General features: G+C 40.6%; 1 pseudogene; it reads right to left on the reverse strand.

The window, feature by feature from the left end:
- Window positions 1-3632: 3632 nt before the first annotated feature.
- Window positions 3633-3908, reverse strand: LOC132397625 (large ribosomal subunit protein eL37-like; annotated as a pseudogene).
- Window positions 3909-12337: the final 8429 nt, after the last annotated feature.

A 12337-nucleotide genomic window follows, 5' to 3' on the forward strand; every position in this document is an offset into this window, starting at 1 on the left:
GCTTTACCTAACTTTAGATTTTATTATTGGGCAAATAATATTCGTAATTTAATGTATTGGAAACTAGATTTGGATTCACCATTGTGCCCATAGTGGGTAAATTTGGAATGTAATGAGGTAAAGGAATATTCTCTATTCTCTGTTCTTGGTTCTTGTCTTCCTGCTGATTTAGTTAAATTTAATAAACAAATATCTAATCCTGTTATTAAACATACATTATGAATTTGGTTTCAATTTCGTAAGTTTTTTTACTTTGAAAAACTTTGTTCTTGATAGCCCTATCTTACTTAATTTCTTTTTCAAACCCTCTTGGACAGATCAAGCTTTTAACATATGGAAAAGGAAAGGTATAAAATGTTTTCGTGATCTTTTTTTTGAAGATACTTTGATGCCATTTGACCAACTTTCCAACAAATTTGAATTACCTAAATCTAATTTTTTCAGATATTTACAAATTAGAAATTTCTTACATAAAGTTTTACCATCTTTTCCTAATTCAACTTTAGTGGATTTTACAGATTTGATTTTTACCTTAAACCCTTGTCAGAAGGGATTAGTAGCTTTTATTTATAATATGATTATGAAGATACAACCAGAAATATCAGTTAGAATTAAACAAGAATGGGAAAAAGAACTTCGATATAATATATCAACAGATAAATGGGAAAAAATTTTGCAAATGGTTAATTCCTCTTCTATATGTGCTAAACATGCTTTAATACAATTTAAAATTGTACATAGAGCTCATATGTCTAAAGATAAACTTGCTCGATTCTATTCTCATATTAACCCTCAATGTGACAGATGTCATTCAGAAGTGGCCTCATTGACACATATGTTTTGGTCATGTCCCACTTTACATAACTATTGGAAGGACATATTTGCTACCATTTCCTCAATTTGGAATATAGATTTACAACCTCATTTTATTACTGCAATTTTTGGCATACCAAATGAAGATGGTAATCAGTTTTCCCCTTCAATCAGACTAATGATTGCTTTTGTAACATTAATGGCCAGAAGGTCTATATTACAGAACTGGAAAGAAGTAAATCCTCCTACCACATTCCAGTGGTTTTCTCAAACTATTTCTTATCTGAGCCTGGAAAAAATTAGATCGACATTTTCATATGAATTAATTTGGCCTTTTCCAGACCTTCTTTCTGCTTATTCATGTTCAGGTATGGAGTTCTGGAGTTTTTTGACACTATCATATACTTGTAAGCTATTATTATTGCCCATGTTAGTTTAGTTTAGTGTTTTATTTTTCTTAATATATATTTTTTTCACATATTTTCAAACTTTTTCTTCTTTTAACGGTTATTTTTGTTTTTTTTTCATATATAATCATATGGACTTGATTGATTAAGGTTTTTTTTCTGTTGATGTTTAATAGGATATTGTTATCTTATTATTAACATGACTTCAAGTCTATTGTATTCATAATTTACTCATTATTATGTTATGTTTTTTTATATGTATATATGAAACTCAATAAAAAGATTGAAAAAGAAAGAAAGCCAATGATTCTTAAGGTCAGACTTGCAAAGCCAATAGGGTCAGGAAATGTAGAAGACACAGACCCAAAAGCAGAGCAGCAAAGACAGTTTAGTAGTAAACAATATTTTACTAATAAACTGCAAAATAACAAACCACAAGGGGACACAAGGTAAGAGAGAACATATACTTTACATGACAAGGTAACAAGGAAACTGATGGTTAAGAACAACTGTGCAAGGTTAGTATGTATGAGTGAACAAGGAGTGTATATGAGAGCTGGGCTTAAAAAGGTCACAGGTGATTTGGAAATAAGTGGCAGGTGACTCCTGTTAGCTGGATCGAGACTACGAAATGCCTGCCAGTGCTGACCTGAGAGGACCACTGCCCCCTCATCCTACCCACGGCCAACACTCGACAGCCCATGGTGATCTGCATGGGTACTATGAAACTCTTTGATGACCCATGGATCCAAGATGAAACTGGACAGCACCCAGGATCTTCCCTCTGGTATGTACCCTTCCTAATCAAATAGTACTTCACTCCCAGTCCACCACAAACTGAATCCATCAACGAGCAAACTGTGTACATTGGACCATATTTCACCATCATTGGTGACAGACGTGCAGGCTCAAGTGGGATGAGTTGTCCATTGACAAAGGGCAGGACACATGGAAGGAGAGCTTGATCCTGAGGTACGGTGGCAGCTGGAGACAGTAAGTGACTGGGTTGATGCAATGGTAATCTTAAAGGGACCAATGAACCAGGATGAGAGCTTGTCAGAGTCAATGTACGGGGAAGATCTCAGGTGGACATTCAGACACCGTCCTCAGGCCAGAGTAGTCTGGCTGGGACCCTTTGTCAGTTAGCATGATGACAATGTACACGGTTGGGCATCTAGTCCCTCCCTGCCCTTTCCCAAGCTTCTAGGATTGGCTAACCAGGGCCCCAGATGATGGAAACTCCACTGTTGGCTCCTCTGCAGAGAGCAGTGGGGGTTGGCAGCCATGAAGCACTTCAAAGAATGACAAGTCCAGTGGCAGAGCTAGTGTGTAGGTTGTCGACACAGTTTGGCCCAGAGCAAATACTTCTTCCACATGGAAGGGTTAGAGGTGGTGAAGCATCACAGAAACCTCACCACTTTTGGATTGGCCCTTTCTGACTGTCTATTGGTCTACGAATGATAGCTAGAGGACAAACTCACCGAGGTTTGGAGGAGGGAGCACAAGTCTCAGCAGAAGTGGAAAATTAATTGCAGGGCCCATCCGACACAATGTCCTGGGGAAACAGCAGGGGTGAATGACATGTCAGAGAACCAGGTCTGCTGTTATAGCGGCTGACAGAAGATTTGGGTGAGCAATGAAGTGGGCCACCTTGGGGAGCGGGTCCACCACTGTCATTATCACCATAGCCCCATCAGAAGCTGGCAAACCTATGATGAAATCCATGGTGATTGAGGGTCTGGCAGGGGATACTTATTGGAGAAATTGGACAGGGCACATTGAGGGCAAGCAGTGATGAAATGAACCTAGGACTTCTGCGATCATGGTAGTCTACCAGATCTGGCATTGCAGAAAATCCATTTAGTGCCTGGATGGCTTGATAAGGGTGATGAGTGGACCCACTGGAGTGCCTCAAAGTGCACGGCCACTGGCATGTGCATGCGGATGTCAGGTGTGTCTGCCAGAGCAGGTTTCTGCTGTAAGGCCTGGCAGATCTGGTCCTGAAGGTCCCAGGCAATTGGGAGAAGGACCTGGGAGGATGACATGATGCGTTGAGGGTCAATCTCCATTTCCACAGGGTTGAACTGTTGTGACCTTTGTGTTCTTGGAGCCGGGTGGGTAAGAGATGAAGTTGTATTGCTTGAAGAAGATGGTCCAGCAAGGTCTGTTGCATGAATAGGAGGTTCTGGCGGTCAATCCAGATCAGGATCAGTGTTTCCCATCAGCCAATGTCTCCTTTCTGCAAGTCCCTTTTGATGGCAAGTAGCCCTCTGTCTCATACTCCATAACCACATTATGTAAAGTTGAACTTGCGTGTGAAGGAGGTGTGAAGGTGTGTTCCTGTCTGGTCATTGCTAAAATTTTAACTTTACAAAGCATACCTTTATTTGTTATTATTGATACACCAACAGTTTATTCAGTGCTGGAAGAAGCCATTGCAGCTTGCTTGGTCTTCAGAGTGTTGCCTTCATGGAATCAATTCCTGAATCTCCGAAACACCACTTTCTACTGCCTCATGTGACCTGTACCTGTTGTGTTTCTCCTTTTGGCTTTCACTCTCCAGTTATACTTTCTCTTTCTCTTGGCACAGTTAGATTTCTGCAGGTAAAATGCTTTAGCCCCACAACGTCGGCAAAAAGTGTGAGTCTTGTCCTGCCTCTTACCAAGTGACGATGTTCCCTTCGTCATTTTGCCTGCGCGCCCAAAAGGGGGGTATGGGGTGTCAGGGCGGGGTAACACCTCTCGTGGGGGAACATGTTGCATCCTCTTCAGGCGGTTGGTTCACCTTTGGTCCCCACCTCGCACTCAGCTCTCACCTGTGGCTCCTTGTAGCTGTTTGCATGTGACAGCGGCCACACATTGGACAACAGCTTCGACAAGCCGGCTAAACCAGGTGAGAGAAGCTGACGGGTCTCAAACCCTCAGTGAGATAGAGAGTTGTCCATCCCAGCATGTGATGATATACTCCAGTGGATTGAGCAGCCGAGACCAATGGAAAGTCCAACGGTCAAGAGGGCGGTCTCTGCAAGCATCGAAGAAGATGTCCTGGTCATCCACTGTGCTTAGTCCCATCTCCAGCTCTCTCAACTCTTGTCTTGCCTCTGGATCCAGATGGGAATTGGGAAGGGAGAGTGAGGCTGATGCTGCGCAACTCTCTCTCACTTAACTCCAAATCAAGCGCTAGTCTCGACACCATCATTAGCCGGCTGGTGGCATAGTGGCATCAGCGCTGGACTTTGGGGCAAGAGGTCCCAAGTTCAAATCCGGCCAGCTCCCTTGCATGCTCTCCATCCATGCTGGGTTGAGCATTGAGCTAGACCTTGTAAAAAGTTATAATGGTGTCGAGGTCATCGATGACAATGGACAAACCATTGCTAAAAGGAAATGTCCTCATCACTCCTCTACCACAAAAGATCCAAAGGACCTTTACACAAAAGGATGGTGTATATAAAGCACCAGAGTGCCTCAAATGTGTGGTCTGTAGCTGCTGACTAGGTTATTCATGGTGTATATGGTGGAAGGAGAGAGGAGCACTTTGGCTCTAGTTCCTGATGAAACAGCAGTGGAAGTTGAGGAAGCTGAAGAAGCACTGTAGTTGTTTGAGGGAGTATGATTGGGCCCATTTAATGATGGTATCCCTGGGTCTATAGTTGATAGGACATAACCCAGGAAGGAATTGACTGGGGTGTGGAACTGGTATTTTTCTAACTTGCAGTACAGCTTGTTTTTGAGTAGATGCTGAAGGACTGAACAGACATGATCTCTGGGGTCCTTGGAGAAGATGATAATATCATCAAGGTAGATGAAAACTTACCTGTGTAGCAGTTCTTGAATGATCTCATTGATGAAGGATTGGAAAATGGCTGGATTGTTGGAAAGACCTAAAGGCATCACCAGGGTGTTAAAAGTGGCCAGTGGGTGCCATGAACAGGGAATGCTTCAAATGCACTAAACACCAAAAGGGGAAGAGGGTAGCAGTTGTTAATGGTGATTTTGTTGATGGTAATTGATGCATGGATAAAGACACTCATCTTTCCTCTTGATGAAGAAGAATTGTGCACCAGCTGGGTACTTGGAAGACAAATGAAGCCATGATATAGCACCTTGGTCATGGTTTGCATTTCAGGAGGGGAGTAGAAGAACAGACAACGTTGGGAAGGGTAGTGGCTTCCCTTTTACTGAAAGCAATGGCTAAATTGCAGTATTCCTGTGAGAAGTTGGTGAGGTAGAATACTTCCTCCATCTCCTTGGACATACGGAGTGAAATCAGCCGGGGGGACAGGCAGGTGTGCCCCCAGCTCAATGAAACAAATTAATGGTTGTGAGTGGAGAATCAGGTGTAACCCAAGATGTGAGGAGTGTTGGGTGAGTCAATAAGGAAGAATCGGATGGACTCACAGTGTTTCCCAAAGCTCATGTGCATAGGATGCGTGTGCGCTCTGGCCATTCCAGAACCTAAACGACATCCATCAATAACAGTTTTGCAGAAGGGGTGAGAGATAGATGTAGTTGGGTGTCTTAACTACGCTGGAATCAACCAGAGCCTCCCGAGTGAGTAGAGCCATCTGGAGAAGGTCAGAGAAAATGTACCAGGATATGGTGCTGGAACAAGAGGCTGGGGTAGAGCCCCTTGTCTGTAGCTGGTGGTGCCATTTTCCCATATGCAGGGGGAATATACATGATGTGTGAGTGATCAGCAGCTCCACAGTAAGCATATAAATTGTTCCTCCACTGATGCTTACGCTCTTGTGGACTTAAGAGAGCTCTTCCTAACTGCAGAGGTTCTGGAGGCGTTGATGATGAGAGTCCTGCAGTCTGAAATTGTTCTGGGAATGGAACTGGGGCTCTGGCTGATGACCTAGAGTATTATTCCATGAGGTACTTGCCAATACAAAAAAACTAGAGTGATGAGCCTTGAGGTTGGTTGGCATCTCCCAAGTAGACAGTTCATCTTTCAACCATTCTGAGAGGCCATGATGGTAATGGAATAGCAGCGTTTCCACATTCCAGCCACAATCCGCCATAACAGTCCTGAACTCATCAATGTAATCCTACAGAGGTGGCTGGAGCTTGAAGTGTAATGGGCACGGGGACAGGAAGTTGCAGCATCTGGTTGAGGATCAGTTGAAAGATCAGGCATTGGAATCCAGGGTTCCAAGGGAGTTGGTTGACTGGTGAAGGGTTGCTGTATTGTGACTGAGAGTTGGTTGAGTCTGACAAACAGATGGTCTGTAGTTTCCTACTGCTTTAAGATTCTGTGCTCCTGTCAACAGACAACTTCCTTTAGATGAGTGGCGCTACTGGGTCGATCGTTGATTGCTTCACCCTGTCAGGAAGTGTAGAGGAGGCTTGACCCAGAAGCAGAGCATCAGAGAGGATTTAGCAGTAAACAGTACTTTGCTAATAAACTGCAAAATTACCAGTCATGAGGGGCCACAAAGCAAGAGGGAACAAATACTTAACACAACAAGGTAAGTGGCGGCTAGGAATATCTGGCTGATTCATATGAGTGAACAAGGATTGTGGATGAGAGTTGGGTTTAAATGGGCTGCAAGTGATGATTTGGAAATAAATGATAGGTGACTCCTGTTAGCTGGGTGGAGACAGGGAGGTGCCTGCCTATGTAGGCCTGACAAATAGTTTCCTCTTAGTACTTTTTCAGATTTATTTCTCTCATTATATTGCTGCAGTCATTATTCTTTAAAATTCAATTATAATCCTTAAGTGCTAAAATAAGTGATTTAATTTAAAGAGGCTAATTTCAGCTAAATCCATTTAATAAATTTTGATAGGTGGTTAAAATAAAATGTTCAACATTACAAATATTAAACATGGAAAAACTTCTGCTAATTAGATTAAACTATAATCATGTTAATGTGAATAAACTGTTATTAAAAGAAGTACTTGAATGCAATTTATAGGCTTCCTTTTGTCATGAAGGAAAGCAATTTTAACAAACTTTTAAAGGTATGTCCCAATTGTATTTCATCATTTATAAGGCAATGTTTTGGAACATTACAATATAATCATTTGCAAAAGGTTGGCTCCATTCTTTCATTAAGTTCAAGGTCTGCAGCAATTCTGAAGTTAAGCAAAGTTGTGATGCTCTTTAATTGACATTTTTTATCTAACAAATATAACTTGCTCCTTTTTGCCTTTTGCTTACATTTGTTTCAAAGCCAATATACACCAACTACAGACCAAATGCTGGTAAAAGGGATTAGATAGAGAGATACTTGATAGTCAGTATGGACATGATGGGCCCAAGGGTCTGTTTCTGTGCTATATGTGGCTCTGTGACTGGACTAATAGATGGAGCTGGGAATAATTAGTCAGGATTTGTGTGCTTTCTTTTCTGCTCAATAAATTGTTGATTTGTCTAGTTGAAGAGTGCCCAATTCGAGTTACACATCACCCTGATTTTGATAATGCGCTTAAAACACTGTCAATTCCAGCGTAGCTGGGTATTTTGCTGACAGTACTTCAGATCATTCCCCATTATGCTCAGTTTGTTTTTCCACATTGTGTTTTTCTCCTTTTGTTCAGCTGTTAACATCCTTCAGTTCTGCATTTTCAGTAGCAGATGCTCTGATTTTTAAATGACTGTCCTGCCTCTCCATATATGAATGATTTATTAGACTAATTGGCTGTGAGTCAGCAAATAAATTATCTCCAAGGCCATTGTCTGGTGGGGAAATTGAGCTGGTGTGCCACATTTGCACCTCTGGGACCCACTTGATAGATATTTCATTAAACAGCATTGTTTGAGCAGCAACTTGTCTAACCACATAAATGACTTATAGTGGTGTTGAATGCAGGTTTAGAGACATATCACCAGTTGCACACAGTGCTTTACTTTAGATCTAAAGAGATGCTTTAATTATATTGGCATATTCCAGGCAATGGATAATGCACCTGTTGCACCCTTCTGTATCTTTGAGCATAATGAACTGACATGAGTAACTGAAAACATCATTGCTATAAAGCTAAGCACTCTTATTGAACTAATGCTCTCTATGGAAAAAATAATTCGCAGAACATCATGGATAAATTACTGTTACTGCAAACTTGTGATGATGCATGAACCCGAATATATGTTCAAACTAATCAAATAATTTGAAGAAAAATGACTTATTAATTACAAGTGAATAAACAATAATTTTGGAAGTTTAAAAACAACACAATTTCAATAACCTTTAACATCAATAAAAATGCAGCAAAAGGGAACTTATATCTCCTGCCAATAATTTAATTCATCAATATCTGCTTTCATGCATGATACTAATCATGTTTATCATGAAATGTGTAACTTTACATTTTCTAATTTTATATTATCTTCTTTGAAAGATGCAAATATTTTTGTTCTCTAGTCTATGCTACCTACTCCTGGAGTCAGATGCTGTATATTCAGTCTAAATGTTATCATGAATTTCGTAACATTATTATATCTAGTACGTATTGCATTTAGTTGGGTGCTGTAGGTCATCAGCTAGGATATTTGGTTTCAAGCTCAGAACTGTTTATTAAACTTACCATAGAACTATAGAACATTACAGCACAGAAACAGGCCTTTTGGTCCTTCTTGGCTATGCCAAACCATTTTTCTGCCTAGTCCCACTGACCTGCACCTGGGCCATATCCCTCCAAACCCCTCTCATCCATATACCTGTCCAAGTTTTTCTTAAATGTCAAAAGTGAGCCCGCATTCAGCTCCCACCACTCTCTGCATGAAGAAGTCCCCCTAATGTTCCCTTTAAATGTTTCCCCTTTCACCCTTAACCCATGACCTCTGGTATTTTTTTCTCCCCTGGCCAGAGGGGAGAGTAAATTACCAGAGAGTAATTTAGAGAATTATTTACATGCAACAGATATGGGATATTGCTGTTGAGGAAATGGCACTGATGTGAGCAAGCACAAAGAAAAAAAAATCAGATAGACAATGGTGGTGTCAGGCTGTGAAAGAAATGAATAATTTGGCCAACAGCAGAAGTATCAGGTATTGCAACTGTTTGCCTTCCTTATGGAAAGGATGTAGGGTTTCCTGAACACAAATGATAATTAGCATGTTCACGGAAGAAGACAGAAAACATTGACCCTATTACTCTTTGCACAGAATCTGTATGACCTGCTGAGTGTTCTCCAAACTTTTCTGTTTTCACCATGTGTAAAGTTAATCACTGTAATTGTATTCATTCTCACCAAAGAAGCAATTTCCTTATAAAAGAAGTTTGTTTCCTTTCACCAATAAAAACTTTTGGTGAGGTCTTAACAAAATAATATAATGCTTGCATTGGTAAATTGGTTTATTGTTGTCACATATACCGAGGTGAAATGAAAAATTTGTTTTGCATACCAATCATACAGATTAATTCATGAAAACACTCCACTGAGTTAGTGCAATAACAGTGTAGATTACAGTACTACAGTTAAAGAAAAAGGGCTGTATAGATAGACAAAAAGGTAGAAGGTCATAATGAGATATACAATGTCAAGAATCCATCTTGTCATTGTATATCCCAATGTATCACTAGGCACTAGGACAGCATTTTTCCCACCATTATAAGAAAATAATAGTTCAGTAGTCTTATAGTATTGTTTTTATGCAATCCATATTTTCTTGAAACGTAGAAGGAATCATTCCACCCATCAAATCTATGCTAGCTCACAGAGAAATCCTATTTGATGATTGAAAATTTGGAAACAATAATCTCCAACCATCTGAAAACTTCACCATCCTTACCACCAGGAGAGTTCCAAAATGGAAACATTTATGCTTGGCTCCCCAGTCCCCATATAACAGATGGGGATACTGACTACCTGTACTATACTAATGAGGAGCATAGATGTCTTCCTTTAGCAAAACATACAACACACTGGAGGAACTCGGCAGGTCAGACAGCATCCATAGAAATGAGTAGTCAACGTTTCGGACCGAGACCCTTTGTCAGGACCTCCTTTAGTAACGATCCTGGTGGTGAGGTCTTCAGAAGCAATAGATAGTTGAGTGTTAATGATTCCAAATCATCCGAATCAGTGGATGCCTTAGTATTTGGAAGCAGCCGCTACTTCACGAAGGACTGTGTGGAGACCCTCCTTTTCAAGATTCTGTACCATCATGATGGAATTGGAGATCTTTTACACAGACATAATCAATCTCTCCTATATTCTTCCAGATGTAGGATCCATGTACTTATTTTGCATCTATCTGTATTGTATTTTGTGTTGTGCATTTTTATTATGGTTTACAATAATTTGTCACGTGGGTCATGGTGTGGTAGAAGCAAATGATTATAGTCATGTAATCATACATTGTGTCATTAATTTTAGTTTAGTTAGAGACAGCCAAAGAATGGGTATTTTTAGTTGAATGCTAATTTGGTTATGCCAACTTTGCTTATTTAAGACCATCAGACCATAAGATATAGGAGCTGTCCGGCCCATCGAGTCTGCTCTGCCATTCAATTATAGGTGATCCAATTCTTCCAGTCGTGCCATCTCCCCTGCCTCTTCCCATACCCTTTGATGCCCTGGCTAATCAAGAACCTATCTATCTCTGCCTTAAATTCATCCAATGACGGCCTCCACAGCTGCTTGTGGCAACAAGTTCCACAGATTTACTACCCTCTGACTAAAGCAATTTCTCCACATCTCTGTTCTAAATAGACGTCCTTCAATCCTGAAGTGTTGCCCTCTTGTCCTAGAATCCCCTACCATGGGAAATAACTTTGCAATATCTAATCTGTTTAGGCCTTTTAACATTCAGAGTGTTTCCATGAGATACCCCCTCATTCTCCTGAACTCAAGGGAAAACGGCCCAACAGCTGCCAGACATTCCTCATACTGTAACCCTTTCATTCCTATTTCATTTGTTTTGCTTCTTTCATTGTTGCTACATTAGTTTTGTTAGTCTTTTTATTGCAATATAAGATGGATCATCGTTCCTGGTTTCATAATAAAGGATTGAACATATGTTTTTTGACTTGGAAGTCAATTATTTGGAAGCATGTTATACAGTGTCAAGTCACTCACTCAATCTCAGCAGGTTTGGTTTGCTTTTCAAGTATTGGCTACAGCAATCATCAATCCATGTGTCTTTAGGAGGAAGGAGGCAATTGGAATACTGGTACGAAACCCATGCAGTATCAGAGGGAACATGCAAACTTCACACAGACAGCACTACAGGTTAAGATTTGACCCTAGTCCCTCAGGTTGTGAAGCATCAGCTCTAGTGCGTTGTTATGCTGCCCATTGAACTAATATTATAATTGTAAAAGCCTGAACTCTCCTTTGATAGTCTGCTTCCACCTTTGGGATGACACAGATCTTCAGCGTACTGATCCATAAGGACAGGCTCCTCTCTTCAAGCTCAAAGAAAGCTGCATCCCTAACGGCAGCAGCATATGATTTGCTTCCACATTCATTATGTAGCCTCTAGGTAAGACTTTGCACTGTGAGGAGCTACTGTACACTGAAACTACAACAAGCAGGCTTTTAATTCCCCAGTGTTAGATCTGCACTCCTATCAAAATGATAATATTAACCTAAGTGTTCCAAACTGTAAGCTTAAAAGCATCAATTTTTATAGGCACCTCTGAGGAAAAACAACATTTGATTGTATTTGTCGATCATAAAAGTACAAGTCAGTATGTGAATGCGTGTTGTTACGTATTCAGGCAACAATAAATATATGAGTTCGGCAAGGGTTTTTTATAACAAACAACACATTTATTAAACACAGAAAACAAACCCCCCAAAAGTAAACAAACACTACCGTAACCGGAAACAGCTGCTGAGCGGCAGCCCAAACAGTTCTTAAAGTGATATTGCAAAAACAATTCTTAAAAGTGGCATTGCCAAAAACAGTTCTTTAAAGTGGTATTGCCAAAAGTTCGATATGCTCATGGTCCATTTAAAAGGAGAGACTTTACAGGACGATTTAGATTCTCTTTCACGTCGCTTGCTTCGATCCCCGACGTCGAACTTCCCATGAAGAATTCACGAAACAGAACGGCTTAAAGGCACTGACCTTTCCTTCCACACTATCCTCAATCCTTTCTGGTAAACTCAGGGATTAACACGAAGATAGTCAACGAAATCCTTCCAAATAAGGATCAAAC

The sequence above is a fragment of the Hypanus sabinus genome, chromosome 8, assembly GCF_030144855.1.
Source record: "Hypanus sabinus isolate sHypSab1 chromosome 8, sHypSab1.hap1, whole genome shotgun sequence".
NCBI lineage: Eukaryota > Metazoa > Chordata > Chondrichthyes > Myliobatiformes > Dasyatidae > Hypanus > Hypanus sabinus.